The sequence below is a fragment of the Convolutriloba macropyga genome, chromosome 5 (assembly GCF_964194025.1).
Source record: "Convolutriloba macropyga chromosome 5, txConMacr16.3, whole genome shotgun sequence".
Classification (NCBI taxonomy): domain Eukaryota; kingdom Metazoa; phylum Xenacoelomorpha; order Acoela; family Convolutidae; genus Convolutriloba; species Convolutriloba macropyga.
This window is the reverse complement of record NC_134472.1, coordinates 28,693,365-28,713,299: the sequence shown is the minus strand read 5'-3', so window position 1 is coordinate 28,713,299 and position 19,935 is coordinate 28,693,365. Positions and strand designations below refer to the sequence as shown.

Genomic DNA, 19,935 nt, shown 5'->3' with positions numbered 1-19,935 from the left:
TGTTGTAATATAGGCTGTCTCTAAATGTGTTTGCGGACTTGTTTGAATTAGTGAATCAGTGTTAGGTATTTGGTATTTATTGTTGTGAAAGAATGTATTAAGAGTCTTCGAGTCTAGGGCTATTCTGATTTATTAATTTTTTTTATAACGTGATAACGATAAGCGAGTAGAAGTATTGGTCTGGACATTATGACAATTCTTCAAAAGGACCTTCATTTAATATTTTCTCGTGTTCAGTTCTGACTTCTGGTTTAAAATGATTTGATAATTTTTGACGTGCGATTTGACAATTTCTTTGCAATTTCGATTTCACTGTATGATTTTAAAAATACCGGAAATTCTTTCGGTCTATTCATTTTGATGTGGCATTGGTAATCGATGTCTTTGATTTCAATATTGACACAAGGTTGTTGGAAGATTTTGACTCATAATTGATCGATCAAAACTCGCATGAGAATCAGTTTAAATCCATCTGCTGCTATAGTAAATTTTGCGCGTATATTTTCCAATCCTAATATTGAACTGATGTTTTTTACGTTCCCAATGTTTCCTTTGAAAACCATTTTAGTTCCAATGATGATTCCTTAACATTTTAGCGTGTTCACAATTATACATAGTATGTTCTGCCAGTGTAAGGTTAATTATAGTACATCCGCTGCCGGAATCAAGGAGCAAGTTACATTTTGTTTTTCCGCTTTTATTGTTGATGTTTTGCTGTCCAATTTCATTCGTTTCATTGTTCTCAATCATTGCATTATAGTTTTTGTCCAAGGAATCATAGTTTGAGTGGTAGTGTTCCTTGTAGTTAAAAATTTTCATAAGATATGTTTGAATTGCCTATGTTTTCTTGATTTGATACATTATTTACTATAATATTTTAGGGTGTTTCATGTCGGTGCTTTGGTTTTTCCGACATATTTTTTCGTGCCAAGATTGCTAGTTTTATAGGAACGAGCCGCTTCTCCCATTGATTGGGTGACTCTGCCGTTGCTCCTTCCCAAAGTGGTTCGATTGACAAAGGGGTTTATCACGTTTCACGAGCTGCTGGCTGCGCCATGTCTTAGAATTTAACGATCTTTAATGATTTGTGTTTTTTCTCGGAAAATAACACTTTGTTTTATGCCTAAATTTGGGTGATTTCAGGGTGCGAAATTACCTTTATTCTGTCCAATAGAATTGTTTAGTTTTGAAGCAAATTTGGCTGATATTCACTCCGCGAATTCAATCGATTGTCTAGTTCTAGTGATTCGTTTAACAGCAAACTGAATTTTGAATTTGACTTGATCGACAAAAGATTAATTTAAAAAAGTCAACTGAACAACGAATAGAGATTCAAGAGGACAAAATTAAAAGAAATGCAGATTTTGGTCAGGAATTTAATAATGAACTAATATATAAACAGAAGTGTATAAAAATAAAATTGCAGGAAATATCATGAAATTGACTGCATGAACAGACAGTGAATCAATTTAACATTTATGAGAATTGAACAAACGATCAAAACGATATGAAAATCATGAAAGATTTGTAACATCAAATACAAACTCTCAATGAGCTAAATTAAAACTAAAATGAATTTGGTAATTAGCGCCAGAAAATGCGGATCAATAGGGTTAAGTGTACAATAGGGTTAATTATATCACAACTAAAACAAACCCCTTTTTTGGTGACAAAAATTTCTTTAAAATGTCAGCAATTTCAAATTTTTGCTGACACACTCAACAATCATAATAGGAAACAGGAAGCAATCGTAATACAGACTCCAATAGCGAGTTTTTTTTTCAGTTGTTTCATGAACATTAATTCTGATAAAAAACTCATAACCCATTTTTTCAATTGATCATACCTTACCCCTGTCTTCCTGTGCTTCGGGCCAAAGCTTACTACAGAAGCATTATTGCTCAGATCGTTTTCTGTACTGGGATAGTCTCAATGTAATTTTTGATTGAATTTTCGCAGTTCAATCTCAATGTCTGCGATCAGATTGCTAAGAGTAAAGTGGAAAAAAGAGATCTGAGTAGATCATTATTCTTCTCCTAAATGACTGCCCTTAAAAATATTATATGTATACTGTAGTATTAGCAAAAAACAAAAGATGCCCTACTAGAAAGTGAATTTTTTCTGCGCTGAGGGTGGATATTGGCCGAATTAAATTAAACCTAACCGGCCACGAGTCGAGTCTGCAATTTATCGGTTGTAGTAATTTTACATTTGTCTGGGTTTTCCAGAAGATGTGCTCGTTGACAGCTACATTTTATTAACTCATTTTTAAAATGCTGTAGCCAGTTTTTATCTTCCCAGCAGCTCTATGAACCGGGAACCATTTCCAAAAGTCATATGTAGTTCCATGCAGGCCATACAAACTTTCCATAAATGAACTTGCTATGTTGGCCAATATTGTCATATATGAACCTTATATGGTATCCAAGAATCCGGTGTCCACATTTGTCCATTCTTTCAACGCCCATACAAATTTTATTCAGCAATCTGAGCTTTAAGCGCTTTACACTATATATGGCATATTGGTACATTAATAAGGTTCTTGCATGGTTTTTATATGGTTTCATATATGGTTCTTACCTGGTCCAGACGTGGTTATTATATGCTTCCTACATAGTTGTTTAAAGATTTTTCTTTGGTGCACCGTTCATATATAGTTCATACATTGTGCCTACATGGTTCTTAAATGGCTTCAATATAGTTATTTCATGATTCTTTTATGATACATGGTTCTCGTCTGGCTCTTGTATGGTTCCTACATGGTCCCTTAATGCTTTTTCAATGCTAGAATCCAATATGAACTTATGAACTATATGCCTCTTTTAAAACAATATGCCTCTTACTGCTTATTAAAACAATTTACGGTAACGTGGTTACGGTATTAGATATTTTCTGATTTGGAAAAACGGTTGTCGAGAAATCAAACTGGACATCTCTATGATTGAGTACATGAAATGATAAAGCTTAGCATCATTAGGAGCGAAACTCAGGAAGTAAAAGAAAAATCAAAGTAAATTCAATTTTCAACAACAATTCTTTCATCCACAAAATAAATTGAATAAAGAACATCAAGGTATAAGAAAACAAAAGTAACACAAAAATAGATTTTGAATGTCTTTGAGGGTATTTTTCTCGATCCTAATCATGCTCAAAGCTGAGTATTGTTGAGATGTAATTTTGACACCCTTTTGCAAACTATGTGTGGTTATAGCTCGTCGCTATTTGAAAAATAACATGTGTGTTTTGGGCGTAAAAGTTATATCCCTGCAGTCACAATCTGACGGTTATCTTACAAGATAAACGTTATTTGCAAAAATCTTTTAAGATCTTAGAAGATAAATATTATTTACATTATTATGGCAAGATCTTACCAGATAACCACTGGAGTTTGTCTGAAGATGCGCACTGAACCTGGAGGAGGGGGTGGGCAGAATAGATCCCATTAGACTACTGCTTTTCGGCACTTGTATTTCCCTCAAGCTAAAGACCTTTTTTTCATCAATTAGTAATTCGATGCGTCGCATATTATTAGTGTAATCTATAGTTATACTCTACATAAACAAAACAGTTTATGCCAATCAAATGGTATTTTCGTATTTTTTCCACACCCAATGTCTTTCCTTCTTTTATCATTCTGTACTTTGGTGCTTTCATAAACCGTAAAGCAGTTGTCATGTGATGGTGTCAACTCAATATTAGTTCACTTTCACTAGCCTACCCAACAGCTTTGTTCGTTTATACGTTGTCTTATGGTTTTGTTCTCTTTTAACCTGAGTATTTAATCGGTAGACTTAACTTCTACCTAAATATACCTCATAAACTCAGCACTTTCCGACTGTTTGCAGTATCTTTATCTCTCCATTTGTGTACCTTATGCTCACCATCTGTTTCACTTTCTCTAAAATATCTAAAAATATCCAAAATAAAGGACGACTTTAACACATTGATTTCTAAAAAAAACAAATCTTTTTGTCGAATTCGTTTCCAAAAAACACTTGAGTGCCACGATAACGTTAAAAGCAATTTCAGAACGTTTACAAAATGCAAATTACCGAAATCCTGAGAATTTTTATTCAGACTGGAAGACCTGCTACTGTGAGGTGAGAGATTAACTTTCTTCTAATTTTTCTATAGCTTACACGTTTCTTCAAAAATTTTAAACGAAAGTAGGATTCACGATATAGGTTATTGGCTAAATTGATGTAAATGCTTTCCACAGCGATCAAGGATTGAATCTTTTCATCTGACAACTGATATAAGGCAAAAACCTCCAATTCTCAATCTTTAAGCCTGGATAACTCTGGAAAAAACGAAATTCAAAAAATGTTTCAAATTATCTATTCTGCGCTGGATAGGTTTTCTAATGATTCTACTCATGATACCAAAACTCGCGCAACACTGCTGGTATCTCGATGACGGATTCATCATAGATTCCGAAACAGAATTTTTTGAAGCATTGCAAATTCTATCAGTATCAGCAACAAAATGCAGTTTAGAGCGAAGGAAAGACACACGTGGGTTATGGTCAATCAAATATTTGAACGAAATTGATAGCTTGATCAATTGGAGCATCGTAATCTCATCAATAGGAAGATATTGCAAAACATTGATTAGGTTCAGGCTCAAACTGTGAAGAGATCTGGGGAGTGTTACTGTCAGATACTTCATGGGACCAAGCATGCATTCCAATTAAGAAAACAGGTGTTTGGAATAAGAAGGTCAGCTGACCAATTTCAGGCCACATATATTGGTTCGCTCTTTAAATGTTCTGTTCTGGTAGAAAAGCTAACGGGCCGAAACCCTTCGGAAGGAATTTTATTTATCAGAACAATTAAAGAATTAGACGAAATAGCGACAACGCACCCCTCTTAGAGAAAGATCCTAGAGGAACTTGATAACTCAACATTTGACAACTTGATGACAAGATAAATTTCCACTAGAGAAGATGCTTGCTTGCTATCCCTTTCTCTACCACAATGAGGTACCTGGTTAACCGCGGCCCCCATTCTATTGATCGGACTTCAATTTTCTCCAAATGAGTTCCCTGCTGCGCGTAGTTATCGACTGAGTGTTCAGTTGAAAACGAGAGAAAATGTCCATTTTGTAAACTTGGGAATCTAAGTGAAATGGTTGACCATGTGGTGTCATTCCACGGTCGGGGCGATGTGATTGCTCGACACAACCGTATACGAGACAAAATACAAGCATATCAGCTTGCTCGTCAGCCCAGTTGTCTCCAATTGTGATCAGAAAAAGTTTACTTCCCGACAACAGCTCCAGACCGGGCAACATAAATTTTAATCTTGTCTTCACTTCTTTCTTGCAATCAAGTTCTTGTTGAAATGCGGCGGATTAGAGTCATTTCGTCTTGTCAGTTGGTAAAGACCGGAAGTGCAAACAGCACGCCCAAAAATTTAGCAAAGTCGAAATTCAATTACTCCTTTGGCCTTCTAGTCAGTTGAGGGATTTCAGAGACAGTTTGCGAAGCCCTTTAACTAATCGCGACTCTAGATTATAACAGAGGCTTGTAGCCAGTTTGGTTATCTTTAGCATTCAGTAGGATATTTTAATCGGTCTCCGTTACAGCTAATCATTGGTCAGCAATCATGCTGATTTCAGCTGACCCTAGAATATGGGCAAAAACGAAACGCGAGCAAATTATTGTATCGTTAGCTTACACGTTACACGGGGAGCCTACTCTTAAAATTCTGTCTTCCAATGACTGGGGACAATCAGCACTGATAGGTTTTTGACGTCTCTACCAATGAATGGGAGCGCAAAATTTTATGTTCAATCATCTAGATAATAGCGAAAAAGTTTCATTTGACGATCAAAACCGAAATGATAAAAACAATATTAAGCAGCTGTGGACCAAGATTTTACAATGTTAGCTGAACTAATCAATTTAAAAAAACGAATCACCTTAAAAAAACGTATCAGTTTAGTTCAAAAACTTCTGAAAATCATGTCACTTATCTTATCGAAAACAAAATTGATATAAAAGACAAATTGTGTTTTCCAACAAAACTATAAGAAATGTTCCAAACTTTTTATCTGATGAGAATGTGAGTAATTTGCGTCAAATTATATATATTACCCTGATTCCGTCACAGAAGAAATTTGTATCATGATCAAATTGATTCAAAGTACTCATCAGTCCAGCAAAATTTATATATATATATATATATATATATATATATATTTATATATATATATATATATATATATATATATATATATATATATGCTAGGCAATAACTGGTATATATAGATACACACATATATATATATATATACATATATATATATATATACTATATATATATATATATATATATATATATATATATATATATATATATACTTTTACAAAAAGTATTCTCTTTCAGTTTGGAGGATTAACTTTTCAAAATGATTAGTTTGTGTTCTTAATAGTCCTTCAATTTCTTTTTTACAGGTATATTGCGCTACACAGTCAGTCTTTTGAAAATCTAAACATGTAGATTTTTTTAAATTGTTTTTTTGTTCATTATAAAACTTATGGATTAGTTTAGAATATAGTTGAGAACAATTGGTTTTTGTTCAATTTTGTTATGTCAGGTATTTGTAACACAGCAGTGTAAATATTGCTACAAAAACCAGATAATATTGTCAATTTCAGATGCAAAATAATAAGTGAATAATCTTAATTGTTTAAATTGAAATTATAAATTGCGCTACAACTTCAACCATGGTTACTAAAATTTTATAAAAATTGCCTCTGAAAGGTTCCTGATCGTTTTCGAAATTCAATGCATTTGGATTGTTTCCAATTGGAGAGAATCACTTCTAGGATTTCGGTTGAAATCACACTACAAGAGCTGAGTGAGTTTGTATTAAAAAGTCCTTGAACTCACTTCAGCTCACTTGGTGTATTTTTTCCACAGTTTTAGCGTAATCATTGCAGTGTTCTCATAAAATTTTGAACTCAGATCTGAATCTCTAAAAATTTTAATGGTGAAACATAGTTTGTCATTATATTTTTCATGATGCCCAGATTTTGATCTTGGCATGCAATTGAATTTATTAGAAAAACTCAAAGTATGATTCCAATCTTCATCTTAACTCAATGAATATTTTTCTCATTGTACTCTGAACAGAATGGAAATTTGTCCCATTTTTATCTGATTAATATGAAAAACAGCCTCGTACTAAAATCGCTAAAACCAAAATTACGTAAATAGTTTTTTGTTTTCATTTGTTAAGTGTCCCAATCCAATAGGTGTCGAAACTTCTCAGGGCCAACGGGTGCAATACCTGTCTCCTTTGCAGACTGGGCCGTCGAAAGTAGACGCTCTGCCTTTGGGATAATCTCTAGTACTTCAGAATTCAGGGAAAAAAATTCACTGTCTCATCTGTTTTTGCAAATCAGCGTCAACGTGGTGCACCATTTAAAAGCGTCACAAACGTCAGAGTGAAAGAAACCAACGCTGAGTAATGGGCACCAAGAGAAAGATTAATGATATGGAAACAATTGAAAAACCCAGCTGTCACTCAACACCCTTCAACCCCCCCCCCCCCCCAACTCAAATCTCTTTCCCGTCTAACTCAAACCCCCTCCCCTCCCCTCCCACCTCATACAAAAGTTTCATCTTCTTTATACGAAGGGGAGGGTTGAGCTTCAGTTAATAGCTCAAAAAACAGCAGAACTTTTTCTGATGCTATATTTTGTCATTTTTATGATACCCAATTATTAGTTTTAGTTTTACCGTTATTTGCCTGCTATTTGAATTCACTTGCATATCAGCTATTTCAGTATAAATTTCTTAACAATGTTTGCAATTCATGGATCATCCGAAACTTGAAATTATCAAAGTTTGCTTTTGTTGAATAAATTATGAACACAATCGGGAATCAAATCATTATGTTCATTATAAATGACGGTTTCGTCATACATTGACAACAGCGTTTGAAAAAATTCAGTAGTCCATCAAACAATTTTGGATTCCACTTTTTATAATAATGATGAGGAATTGAGAAAAATAAAGTATTGTGTTTGCAAAAATTTACAATTAGCCAGACATTACGTATAGACTCATAAAAATTAAACAAAATTATTTAAATAACTTTGTTTAATTTTTATGAGTCTATACGTAATGTCTGGCTAATTGTCAATTTTTTCAAACACAATACTTTATTTTTCTCAATTCCTCATCATTATTATAAAAAGTGGAATCAAATTAAATAAAAAAGAGGAGCGCATTTTAAGCGACAGTATTTCAAATGCATTCATAATAGCCATATAGACCTATATGTAGATGTGTAGATATACTTGTGTAAGGATATAGCACCTGCTCTTAGTTTGACCACGCGGAGAATAGTAATGATTGGTAATGACGAGAGTAGTCACACTAATGGCTCTTTTCCCCTCATTCTCCCCCTCTTACACCTGTTTCAGCATCCGCCTAAACTACCTTTCCATAAATCTGTTCACTCATCCTTACAACTTCCTTACTCATCAGTTTACCTTACTCTATTATGTCAGTTTTCTTGTTCAAACTTTTACCACAATAATTAGAAAATTTTTGTATCAAACGGCTCGAGATTTTTGTGGTAATTTTAAAACAAACAACCGCTTTTATGCAAAACAAATGGTGCATATTTTGCCGCTTTAGGAAACAATGTTGTTGTGTGTTGGTATGCGCACACAAAATTGTTCGATCATAAACTTTTTCCCAGTGGGAACGGAATAGGAATTGAATATGGGATAAAATGAGCGGGGAAAAGGAAAAGGTATTTCGTTCTTGGGTCATGAATAAAATAAGTCGCAACTATTGAAAATAGCTCAGATCATTTGCATATTTATTCATGTCCAAATAGCTCTTGCATAGGTTAATGCCCATAATCTATGTCCGTTCAATTCTCTTTCAGTTTTAGATAAGTTCTGTCCACATTAATGGTGAGTTGAGTTGGAATGGCATTGTTTAAAAATTCAAAGCATCGTATTATACTTTTTGATATGCTTGTTTACTAATACTCGTCTGATATTATTGGATTAAACGTGTTTATATCTTCGCTACTATAAACAGAAAGCAGACTGCAGTGACTTTACTTTTCTTTTTTTTGTCTTTTAATCCCAAATGTTTGGACATTTTCTCTTTCTTTCCCATTTTTCCTGCTTATTTGTTTTTGTTCCACAGGCACAAAATGAGCAAATAGTCCTTATATCATTGGGAATTAAATGTAAGTACCACTTTTGATAAGGGATCACGGCTTATTTGTTATACTTATATGCTACTTACCTTAGTTGTCGCACACAAATCTGGTAACGTTCTCCTGTTTTCTTTTTCAATTCTTAAACTAGGTTATTAATCTATAACTGAGTGTCGGTGCTTGCATGTTTATTAATTTGCAACTGTTAGACATTTTAATAAGCTACAGAGCTTTCTTTTTGTTTATTTACTAGCATTTTTGTTTATATTTAAAGCATTTTTCCAAAATGGTAGATTTTTTTCTAATCAGAAATCCTCTAACTGAACTTCCCAACATTTTTTGAACAATCTTGTATTGAGCTGCATAGTATTGTGATATATATTATACCAAGACTTGCAAGACAAATAATCTTCATAAGCCTTTGCATGCAAGATCGTGCGCTATAGTCAGATTTAATCGAACCGGGAATGTTTCAGAGTTTTACAAGTCGTCAGTTTTTAGTGAAGTTTTAACCAAGAAATTGAATTATGCTTAACAACCTCTTCTATTTCTAACAAAATCCTGATTTCTTTCCATAGGTTAGTTTGTCTTAGAGTGCATTTCTCTTTAGAGCAATTCATTAAATTTTGCTAGGAATTAAAAACAGTTCTTGAAAAAACGTAAAAGTTTGAAATAGGACTCGTTATCATTACGGCTTTGGGCCGTCTTTTCAGATCTGTTTTTAGCTCCATAGTGTCTTATTTTCAGCTCTGTTCTTTGAAAAATGTCATTATGCCATCATTGAAAATTCAGCAAATGCTCAATGTCAAAGTAAGTTGTCAAAAAATGTGAGTTAGCACGTTAGCAAAGGATTGAACATTTTGAATGCATACTTATATTTGCAACGATTTAATAGCCTTTTAATCAAAAGAGAATTTTTTCGGATGATCCAGCGAAGCTTACTGAGTTTCTTAAACGTCCTTTCCACATCTACTAAAATGCTCCTCAGTTTTTTACTTTTGCAACACGAGTTAAGACCGATTGATTATCATTGTAACGTTGTTACTACAAAACAAACTGCTCTGATGAGATCCAAATGAGAAAACTCTGTAATCTAAATTAGAAAGTTATTTTTCCAAAAAGCAAATTCTTCATGAGAAAAAATAAGAAAATTCTAAATGAGTGCAACGAAGCTAGTTATGACGGGTTTTCAGCTTTGAAGAGATCATGACTGATAAATGGCGTTTAGTTTCACGGCCAATAGCCTGTCATTTTGATATGAATCGAAATTACGATGGATGCTTGCAACTTTTTTTTTCATTTTTTTACTCTCTCCAATTTCTGTCTTCTTATTTGTCATTTTTTAAAATCACAGTGAGTTGCAATCACAAGATCGCCGCTGTTAGCTTTCAATATCCATATATCAATATTTCACTTAGCATAATTACAACGAGAACTTTTTTGGTTTCATAGGTAAGAATTACTCTGGCAGTTTTTGTTTTCATTCTGTGATTTTTTTATACTTTTGTAGTTTTACAATGACGGGATGAATTGACAGATTTTAGAAAAATAGAGTGTCTGCCGAGATTAAAATTTGACTGAATTTGATTGTAGGTAATCTTGTGTTACCTTGTTTGGCCAGAAAAGTGTTGTAAATAATCTGATTCTCCTCCTGCCCATTTTTGAGCAGTTGATTACCGCAAAAGATAATTTTGACTCAAAGTTTTATTCACCGAAGTTATGTTCAGTTTTAGACCCAATAGGCACAAGTTGACCGAACTCATGTCTAATAATTATTTAAAAAATTGAAAACCGGCAATTGAAAACCGAACATTTCTTTGACGAACATGCCGGAGATTTCAAACAAATCCTTTCCTTCTCAAATCTTTCAAAATTTATCCGGTCGCATGCATTAGGTTTCCCAAAACAGTCGCAAATATTTGATCATGTGACAAGGAATGTTCTCTTTTTTTTACAAGTTTGACAATTAGGGCTATTTCATTAGGGTTATTCACCAAGATATAGTACAAAGTGTCGAATGCAGAGCCATTAACCTAGATTAACGGCTCTGCATTCGACACTGTGTACTATATCTTGGTGATTTGGCGAGTTTCACGAGAAAAGAGAGTTTCACTTATTAATCTCAGAACATAACTCGACAAGTCACAGTGGCACCTAACGATGTTTTCTTAAGATGTCAGGAACGTTTTTCATTAAAATGTCTGTACGTGCTGGAGAACAATTTATTAATATATTATTGATCAGAAGAATGCACTGATTGTTGTATCATGGTCATATAGGCGGAAAATAAAATCGACGTTTTGTTCATACTGCTTGCTAATTTCATTTTGCTCTGCTTTCAAAACCGAGATTTTATTTTCCAATGCAATTTATTTACAAATATCTGATCGAAAAATGTCTGTTGCTGTCCCTGATATGTTTGCTTCTTTTTCCGCTTTTTATTAACATCGCTTTATAGATGGCGCTTAACTGATCAATGAAAATCTTTCTCTGATTGCTATAACTAATCAATATCAAACGTTGGCGAGACACTTGCAAGATAAAGTTTTAAATTAAAAAAAGTTTTCTCTTTTTTTTTGTTAGATATTGCATTGTGATAGTCTTTCTCAAGGTCTTGCAAGATTGCTGGAGAGAAATGTTATCTTGCACTGAGTCTTATTCATTGTTTTAAACCTAATTGACACAGCTAACAGATAAAAAAGATCAGTTAGCTGTTAAACGACACCTATAAAGCGAGTTTAAATGCGCGACAACTCTTGTGGAGGAGGAATTATATGCTCAATTGTTTTTTTATCAGTCAATTATGGCCGATCAAATTATTTAACAAAAAAGTTATGAGTGGTATCAAACGAAAGCACGCCAAGCGTGGAGTGTAAAATTAGCGTGAAGTGTTTTCAACATCTTGCCTTTTTGAGGGATTATCGAAATTTTCAGGTTTTTTTGAAATTTTCTTGCCACTTTTGTTTTTAAAAGTATTTGTTTTTGTTAACTTTTGCAAAATTATATTTCAACATTTACGGATTTGAGTAACCCTGAAGCTATATAGAGACTACGTTTTGTCTTATCATGATTTTTAGAGTAAAACATACTTGGGTATGGAACAGATTTGTGTTTGGATTTCATCTTATCAATGAAAGTTTTTCTCTGATTGCCATATTTAATAGCTCTCAAACGTTTGGTGAGACAGTTCCATGACAAATTGTTATATTGAAAGTATTTTGTCTTTCGTACAGAGTTGCATTATGTTAATATTTTACAATATCTTGCAAGATTTTGCAGAAACTTGTTATCATGCACGAGTCCTATTTATTGTTTAAACATAATTTATACAACTAACGGGTAAAATTGATCAATTATTGGTTGAAAAACATTTTTAGAGCGAGTTTAATGATGCGACAACACTTGTGGAGGAGGAACTATATGGAACTAACAATTGTTTTTTGTTTAGTCAGTTTGAGCCGATCTATATATTTAACATAGAAATTGTGAGTTGTAGAAGAAGGAAACACATCAAGAGAAAAATTTAATATTAAAATGCGTTTTCAACATCTTGTCATTTTGAAATTCTGTCGAAATTTACAGCTTTTGTGAATACTTCTTGCTGCTTTTGTTTTGAAAAATAATGAGTTTGTTATTTTTTACCAAATTATACTTTTCAACATTATTGATTTGATTAAACCTGAAGCTATATTAAAACTATGTTTGGTCTCATCGTGGATTTTAGAGTAGAACAGACGAAGATTTGGATCCAGACCTTTCCAATTTTGTAGTCACCATTGTTTACATTTTTTCGGCTACCTGATTTCTGCTTTGGTCTGTTTCTTCTTGCCATTTTTGTTTTTAAAAAAATGTTTGTGTTTGTTAATTTTTGCGAATTCCTTTTGCCGTTTTCATCTTTTACGGTTTTGAGTAATCAAAAAACAATTTTGAGAACTTGTTTTGTCACATCGTTGTTTTTAAATTAAAACAGACTTGGATTTGGAATAGGTTTGGATTTCGATTTCATCTGATCAATGAAAATTCTTCTCTAATTGCCATAACTAATAGGGTTTAAACATTAGGTGAGACACTTGCAAGATAACGATTTATATTGAGAGAGTTGAGATTTTTTAAGGTGTAGCCATAGAAAAGTTTTTCACAGGATAGTTTAAGATTTTAGCAAAAAAATGAAATCATGCACAAGCTTTAATCATTGTTTAAATCTAATTGATACAGCTAACAGCTAAGAGTAATCAGTTATTAGTTAAACAACATCTATAAAGCGAGCGTAATTTTACGACAGCACATTTGGAGGAGGAAGTAAAGGTTCAATTGTTTTTTGTTCTGTCAATTTTGGCTGATCGATTTGTTTAACATAAAAATTTTGCATGGTGTTAAAAGAAAGCAACGTCAAGCGTAGATTGTAAAATTAAAAAGCGTTTTCAGCATCGTTTTCTTTTAGGGTTGATATTTATTGTTTTTGCAAATATTTTTTCTATTTTTTCAATAGTTGATTATGTAAGTTAACTTTTGCCAAATTAGATTTCCACTTTTTTCATATAGGGATTTGAGTTACCCTGAGGCTATATCGAGGCAATATTTTCTCTTACCGTGGTTTTTAGAGTAAGACAGACTTGGACTTGGGACAGATTTGTGGTTGCTTTTCATCTAAGCAAAAAATGTTTCTCTCTGACTGCTATAACTAATAGTTTTCAAACATTTAGATGATTTTAAAAAAAAGCATGTCAAGCGTAAAATGTAAAATTAAAAAAAAACTTTTCAACAACTTTTTTTGAGGGATTGTCGGAATTTAGAGTTTTTTTGAATATTTCTGGCCACTATTGTTTATTGAAATGCGTTTGTGTTTGTTAATTTTTGCCAGATTATTTTTTTCTCTTAATTATTTTTAACATTTACGGAATTGTGTAATCCTGAAGCCATATCGAGGTTATATTTTGTCTAATCGTAGTTTGTAGAGTAAGGCAGTTTTGGATTTGGGACAGATTTGGGTTTGGATTTCATCTGATCAATGAAGAATTTTTTATGATTGCTATTTTGAATAGTTTTCAAACATTGGGTGAGACACTTATAGGATAAAGTTTTATATTGATAGATCTTAGTTTTTCTGTAAGGTATTGCGTTATGATAGTATTTCTCAGATATCTTGCTGGATTTTTGCAAAAAATTTTATCTTGCAAGAGTTTTAACCATTGTTTAAACTTAACTGAGACAGCTAAAAGGTGAAAAAAATCAGTAATCAGTTTGACGAAAAACATGAAGTGAGTTAAACGACAACACATGTGAAGGGGAACTAAATGCTCAATTGTTTTTTGTTCAGTCTTTTTTGGCGCATCGATGTGTTCATATAGAATTTGTCAGTGGCATTGAAACAGAGCACGTGAAGCGTAGAGAGTAAAATTAAAATGCTTTTTTAGTATTTTGTTCTTTTGAGGAGTTGTCAAAATTTACATTTTTTGCGAACATTTTTTGCCAATTTTTTTAAAAAAAAAATAAGTGTTTTTATTTGTTATTTTTTGTCAAATTATATTTCCACTTTCATTATTGATGAATTTGAGTAACCCTGAAGCAATATTGAGGCTACATTTTGTCTCATCGTGGGTTTTAAAGTCAAACAGATTTCAATTTGGAACAAATTTGGGTTCAGATTTCATCCGATCTAGGAAAATTTTTCTCTGGTTGCTATAATTATTAGTTTTCAAATATTGGGAGAGACACTTGCAAGATAAAGTTTCATATTGAAAGAGTTTAGTCTTTTGCAATTTATAGCTTTATGAAGGTTTTTGCATTATAATAGTTTTCAAGTTCCTGCAAAACTCTTGCAAAAGAATTTTGTCTTCCAGGAAACTTATTCATTTTTTAATCCTATTTGACGCAGCAAACAGGTAAGAAAAGATCAGTTATCTGCTGAACAATATCTATAAAGCGAGTCTAATTATGCGACAACTCTCGTGGAAGAGGAATTAAAGCTCAATTGTTTTTTTTATCAGTCATTCCTGGCCGATTGATATTTTGAATGTAGAATGTTCGGATTTTGTGAATAATTTTTTCCATTTTTTAAATTTTTTTGTTTTTGAGAACTTTAGCAATTTTTTTCCACTTTCAACTTGTACGGATTTGAGCTACCTGAAGCTATAGAGAGACTATGTTTTGTCTGGTAGTGGTTTTTAGAGTAAACCAGGCTAGGATTTGGAACAAATTTGGGTTTGGATTTCATCTGATCAATGAAAATTTTTCTGTGATTACTATAACTAATAGGTTTCAAACAGTGGGTGAGACACTTCCAAGATAAAAATGAATATTGAGAGAGTTGAGAATTTTTGTACGGTGTAGCCATAGAAATATATTTCTCAAGATCTTGTACGGTTCTTTCAAACGAATGTTATTTTGGACGAATCATTTTCTTTATTCAAACGTAATTGATACAACTGAAGGTAATTGTGATCAGCAATCAGTCAAAAGACACCTACAAAGCGAATTTAATCATGCAAAAACAATTGTGCAGGAACAATTGTGGATGTAAAACTCATTACTCAATGGTATTTTTTGTTTGTCACTTTTGGCCAATCGATATATTTAACATAGAAACTTGAGTGGTAGTAGAAGAAAGGACGTGAAGGGTAAAATGTAACATTAAAAAGCGTTTTCGCTATCTTGTCTTTTTGAGGGGTTGTCCAAATTTACAGTTTCTGTGAATATTTCTTGCAACTTCTGTTTTTAAAAAAGATTTTGTGCTTGTTAACTTTTGCCAAATTATTATTCCATTTTGAACATTTACGGATTTGAGTAAACCAAAAGCTATATTGACACTAAGTTTTGATACATTGTGGTTTTGAAAGTAAAACAGACTTAGATTCCAAATAAATTTGGTTTTGGATTTCATCTGATTAATGAAAATTTTTCTCTGATTGCTATAACTAATAGAGTTTAAACGCTGCGTGAGACATTTCCAACATACGTTTCATATTGAAAAGATTTGTTTTTTGCAACGTATTGCATTATAACGGTATTTCTCAAGTTCCTGCAAGATTTTTGCAAAAGAATGGTGTCCTCCAAGAACCTTATTCATGTTGTATACTTTTTTGGGACAGCTAACAGGTAAAAAAGATCAGTTATCTGTGAACGATATCTATGAAGCAAGTTTAATTACGCGACAATTCTTGAGGAGGAGAAATTTTATGCTCAATTGTTTTTTTATCAGTCAAATTTGGCCGATTGATATATTAAACGTATAATGTTCTGATTGGAATAAAAAGAAAGCACGCCAAAGGAAGATCGTAAAATTAAAAAGCATTTTAACATCTTGTCTTCTGTAGGAGTTGTCCAATATTTGTTTTAAAGAATAATTCTTTCCAATTAAAAAATTTGTATTTGGAACAATTGCCAATTTTTTTCCCATTTGAACTTGTACGGGTTTGAGTAATCTAAGCTATAGAGAGACTATGTTTTGTCTGGTAGTGGTATTTAGAGTAAACCAGGCTAGGAATTGGAACAAATTTGGGTTTGGATTTCACCTGATCAATGAAAATTTTTCTGTGATTACTATAACTATTAGGTTTCAAACAGTGGGTGAGACACTTGCAAAATAAAAATCAATATTGAGAGAGTTGAGACTTTTTGTAAAGTGTTGCCATAGAAATGTATTTCTCAAGATCTTGTAAGGTTCTTGCAAACGAATGTTAGTTTTCAGGAGTCTTTTTTTTTACTCAAACATAATTGATACAAATGAAGGTAATTGTGATCATTCATCAGTCAAAAGACATCTATAAAGCGAGTTTAACCATGCAAAAAAATTGTTCAAAAACAATTATGGATGCGAAACTATATGCTCAATTGTTTTTCTTTGTTTTAAGCAATTTTGGCCGATCGATATATTTAACATAGAGATTGTGAGTGGTAGAAGACGAAAGCACGTCAAGAATAAAAGGTAATATCAAAATGCGTTTCCAACATCTTGTCTTTTTAAGGTTTTTGTGGATACTTCTCGCCGCTTTTGTTTTAAAAAAATATTGTGTTTTTTAAATTAGCCAAATTATACTTTTTAGCATTATTGATTTGAGTAACCCTGAGGCTATATCAAAACTATGTTGATTTAAGAGTAGAACATACCAGGATTTGGATCCAGACCTTTTCAATTTTATAGTCACCCTTGTTTACAGATTTTCTGCTACCTGATTTCTGCTTTGATTTGTCCATGAAAGTTTTTAGCGAAGTATTTTGTATGATTCATTTGCTTCACGGGTGAGTATTTGCGTTGGTATAAATTATTGCTTTTTTAAGCTCCGACAAAAAACTTTTTTTAACAGTTTTTCGTTCTGTTGTTTTTTATTTTATTTGTGAATGCCAATACCTACAATTATCGATGATGTTCTAACAAATTTTCTGAAAATTTATTGAATTTTCTCTATATATAATTATTGGTTTTGATTGCTTTAGTTCCATATATTTAGTTAAATTTAAGTTACTTTCTTAGTTTTGACCAAAATGTTTTGTTCTGTATCTTTGTCACATCTGAGTTAAGGAAAGTTCCATCCATTTGTGTAGCGAAAAAAATGAAGTTCATCAATGACATGTGTTCAAGTTTTTAATGACTGGAAACTTATAATTTTCTCAAACTATAATTGATCCTCTATTTCTGGCCGTTTTTGTTCTTGTTTTTGCTGGCTCACCCTTCAATCACTTTTAATAAACAGTTGATTTGTCAAAAATTAGCAATACTTATTTTTAACAATGTTTTTCGACTGTGATCTAATTATAAATATAAAATTGATGGCTCTTAAATTCTTAAGATTTTGGAGTTTTGTCTATTTTGGGCTTTTAACATTTTTCTTTTTTTGAAATTTGTTAACTGAAATTTTACTTGGTTTTTAAACTTTCAACACCAGATTTCAAAGAAAATGACGTTTTATTTAGGCTTTCTCTTCTGGTTCATTTATTGTCGCATATGCGAGTTTATTTGATCAGATACCTAAATTGAAATAAGCTAAGGTTTGTTAGGTTTCTTGGGCAACCTGAGTACCCCAAATTATGCTCACTGTTATCCAGTTTGGGCGACCTTTTTGATTTTGGAATCTGCGTCTCATTTGAACCCAGATGTTTTTATATTTTTCCTTTGCAAATATTTACAAGTAAAGCCCGATTTTTCCGACTTCAATCAAACTTATTATTTTCTCAAACTATAATTGATCCTGTATTTCTGGCCGTTTTTGTTCTTGTTTTTGCTGGCTCACCCTTCAATAACTTTTATTAAACAGTTGATTTGTCAAAAATTAGCAATACTTATTTTTAACAATGTTTTTCAACTGTGATCTAATTATAAATATAAAATTGATGGCTCTTAAATTCTTAAGATTTTGGAGTTTTGTCTATTTTGGGCTTTTAACATTTTTTTTGAAATTTGTTAATTGAAAATTTACTTGGTTTTTATACTTTCAACACCAGATTTCAAAGAAAATGACGTTTTATTTAGGCTTTCTCTTGTGGTTCTTTATTGTCACATATGTGAGTTTATTTGATCAGATAACTAAATTGAAATAAGCTAAGGTTTGTTAGGTTTCTTGGGCAACCTGAGTACCCCAATTTATGCTCACTGTTATCCAATTTGGGCGACTTTTTTTGATTTTGGAATCTGCGTCTCATTTGAACCCAGATGTTTTTATATTTTTCCTTTGCAAACATTTACAAGTAAAGCCCGTTTTTTCCGAATCTAATAGAGTTTATTTCGAGGCTAAGCTCGCTAAATAAAAGTGAATAAAAAGAAAGCACGTAAGGTGTAGTGTGTGGAATTTAAAAAGCGTTTTCAAAACCTTTCTTTTTGAGAGGTGATTGAAATTTCATTGTTTGTGATTTTTTTTGACACTTTTGTTTCTGAAAAGGTGTTTGTGTTTGTTAACTTTTCCGTTTTCATCTTTTACGGACTTGAGTAATCTTGAAACAATGTTGAGAATTTGTTTTTGTCACGTCATGGATTTAAAGTAAAGCAGACTTGGATTTGGAATAGATTTGGTTTTGGATTTCATCTGATCAGTGAGTTTTTTTTCGAATTGCTATAATTCAAAGGCTTCAAACATTGGGTAAGACACTTTCAAGAAAAAGGGAGAGTTTTTATTGGAAGAGTTTATATTGGACGATTGGAGTTCATTGGAGTTTGTTTTTTATTGGAGGAGTTTAGTCTTTTCGTTTTGGAGGAGGAACTACTGGTGGAGCAACTATATGCTAAATTGTTTTTTGTTGAGTCAAAATTTGGCCGTTCGATGTTTTTAACATAGAAATGAGTGTTAAATTAAAAAGCGTTTTCAACGTCTTGACTTTTGAGTTCTTCAAACTTACATTTTAAGCTTATATTTCTCATCATTTACGCATTTGAGTAACCCTGAGGCTAAATCGAGACTATGTTTTGTCTCAAAGTGGTTTTTAAAGTAAAACAGACTGGGATTTGGAATAGAGTTGGTTTTGTATTCCATCTGATCAATGAAAATTTTTCGCTGATTGCCATAACTAATAGAGTTTAAACATTGGGTGAGACATTTCCAAGATGAAGTTTTATATGAAATAGGTTTGTCTTTTCGTACGGTTTTTCATTATGATAATATTTCTCAACTTCTTGAAAGATTTTTGCAAAAAAATGATATTATGCACGAGTCCTAATCATTGTTTAAAACTTATTGATACAGCTAACAGCTAAGAGTGATCAGTTATTAGTTTAACAAAATCTATAAAGCGAGCTTAATTATACGACAACAGATG

General features: G+C 32.4%; 1 protein-coding gene across 4 annotated transcripts in view; it reads left to right on the top strand.

The window, feature by feature from the left end:
- The window catches only part of LOC142339293 (synaptotagmin-7-like), an 81,453-nt gene that overhangs the window by 12,801 nt on the left and 48,717 nt on the right, over positions 1-19,935 (top strand). For 2 of the 4 annotated variants that reach the window (XM_075389216.1, XM_075389210.1), the window contains exon 1: positions 8,812-9,222. The exons of 1 other annotated variant lie outside the window; for it this stretch is intronic. The gene's annotated coding sequence lies outside the window, so the exon portion shown is untranslated. Of the gene's footprint in view, positions 1-8,811; positions 9,305-19,935 lie in introns of those variants that run through there. One more of the 4 variants, XM_075389212.1, reaches the window with a different exon arrangement.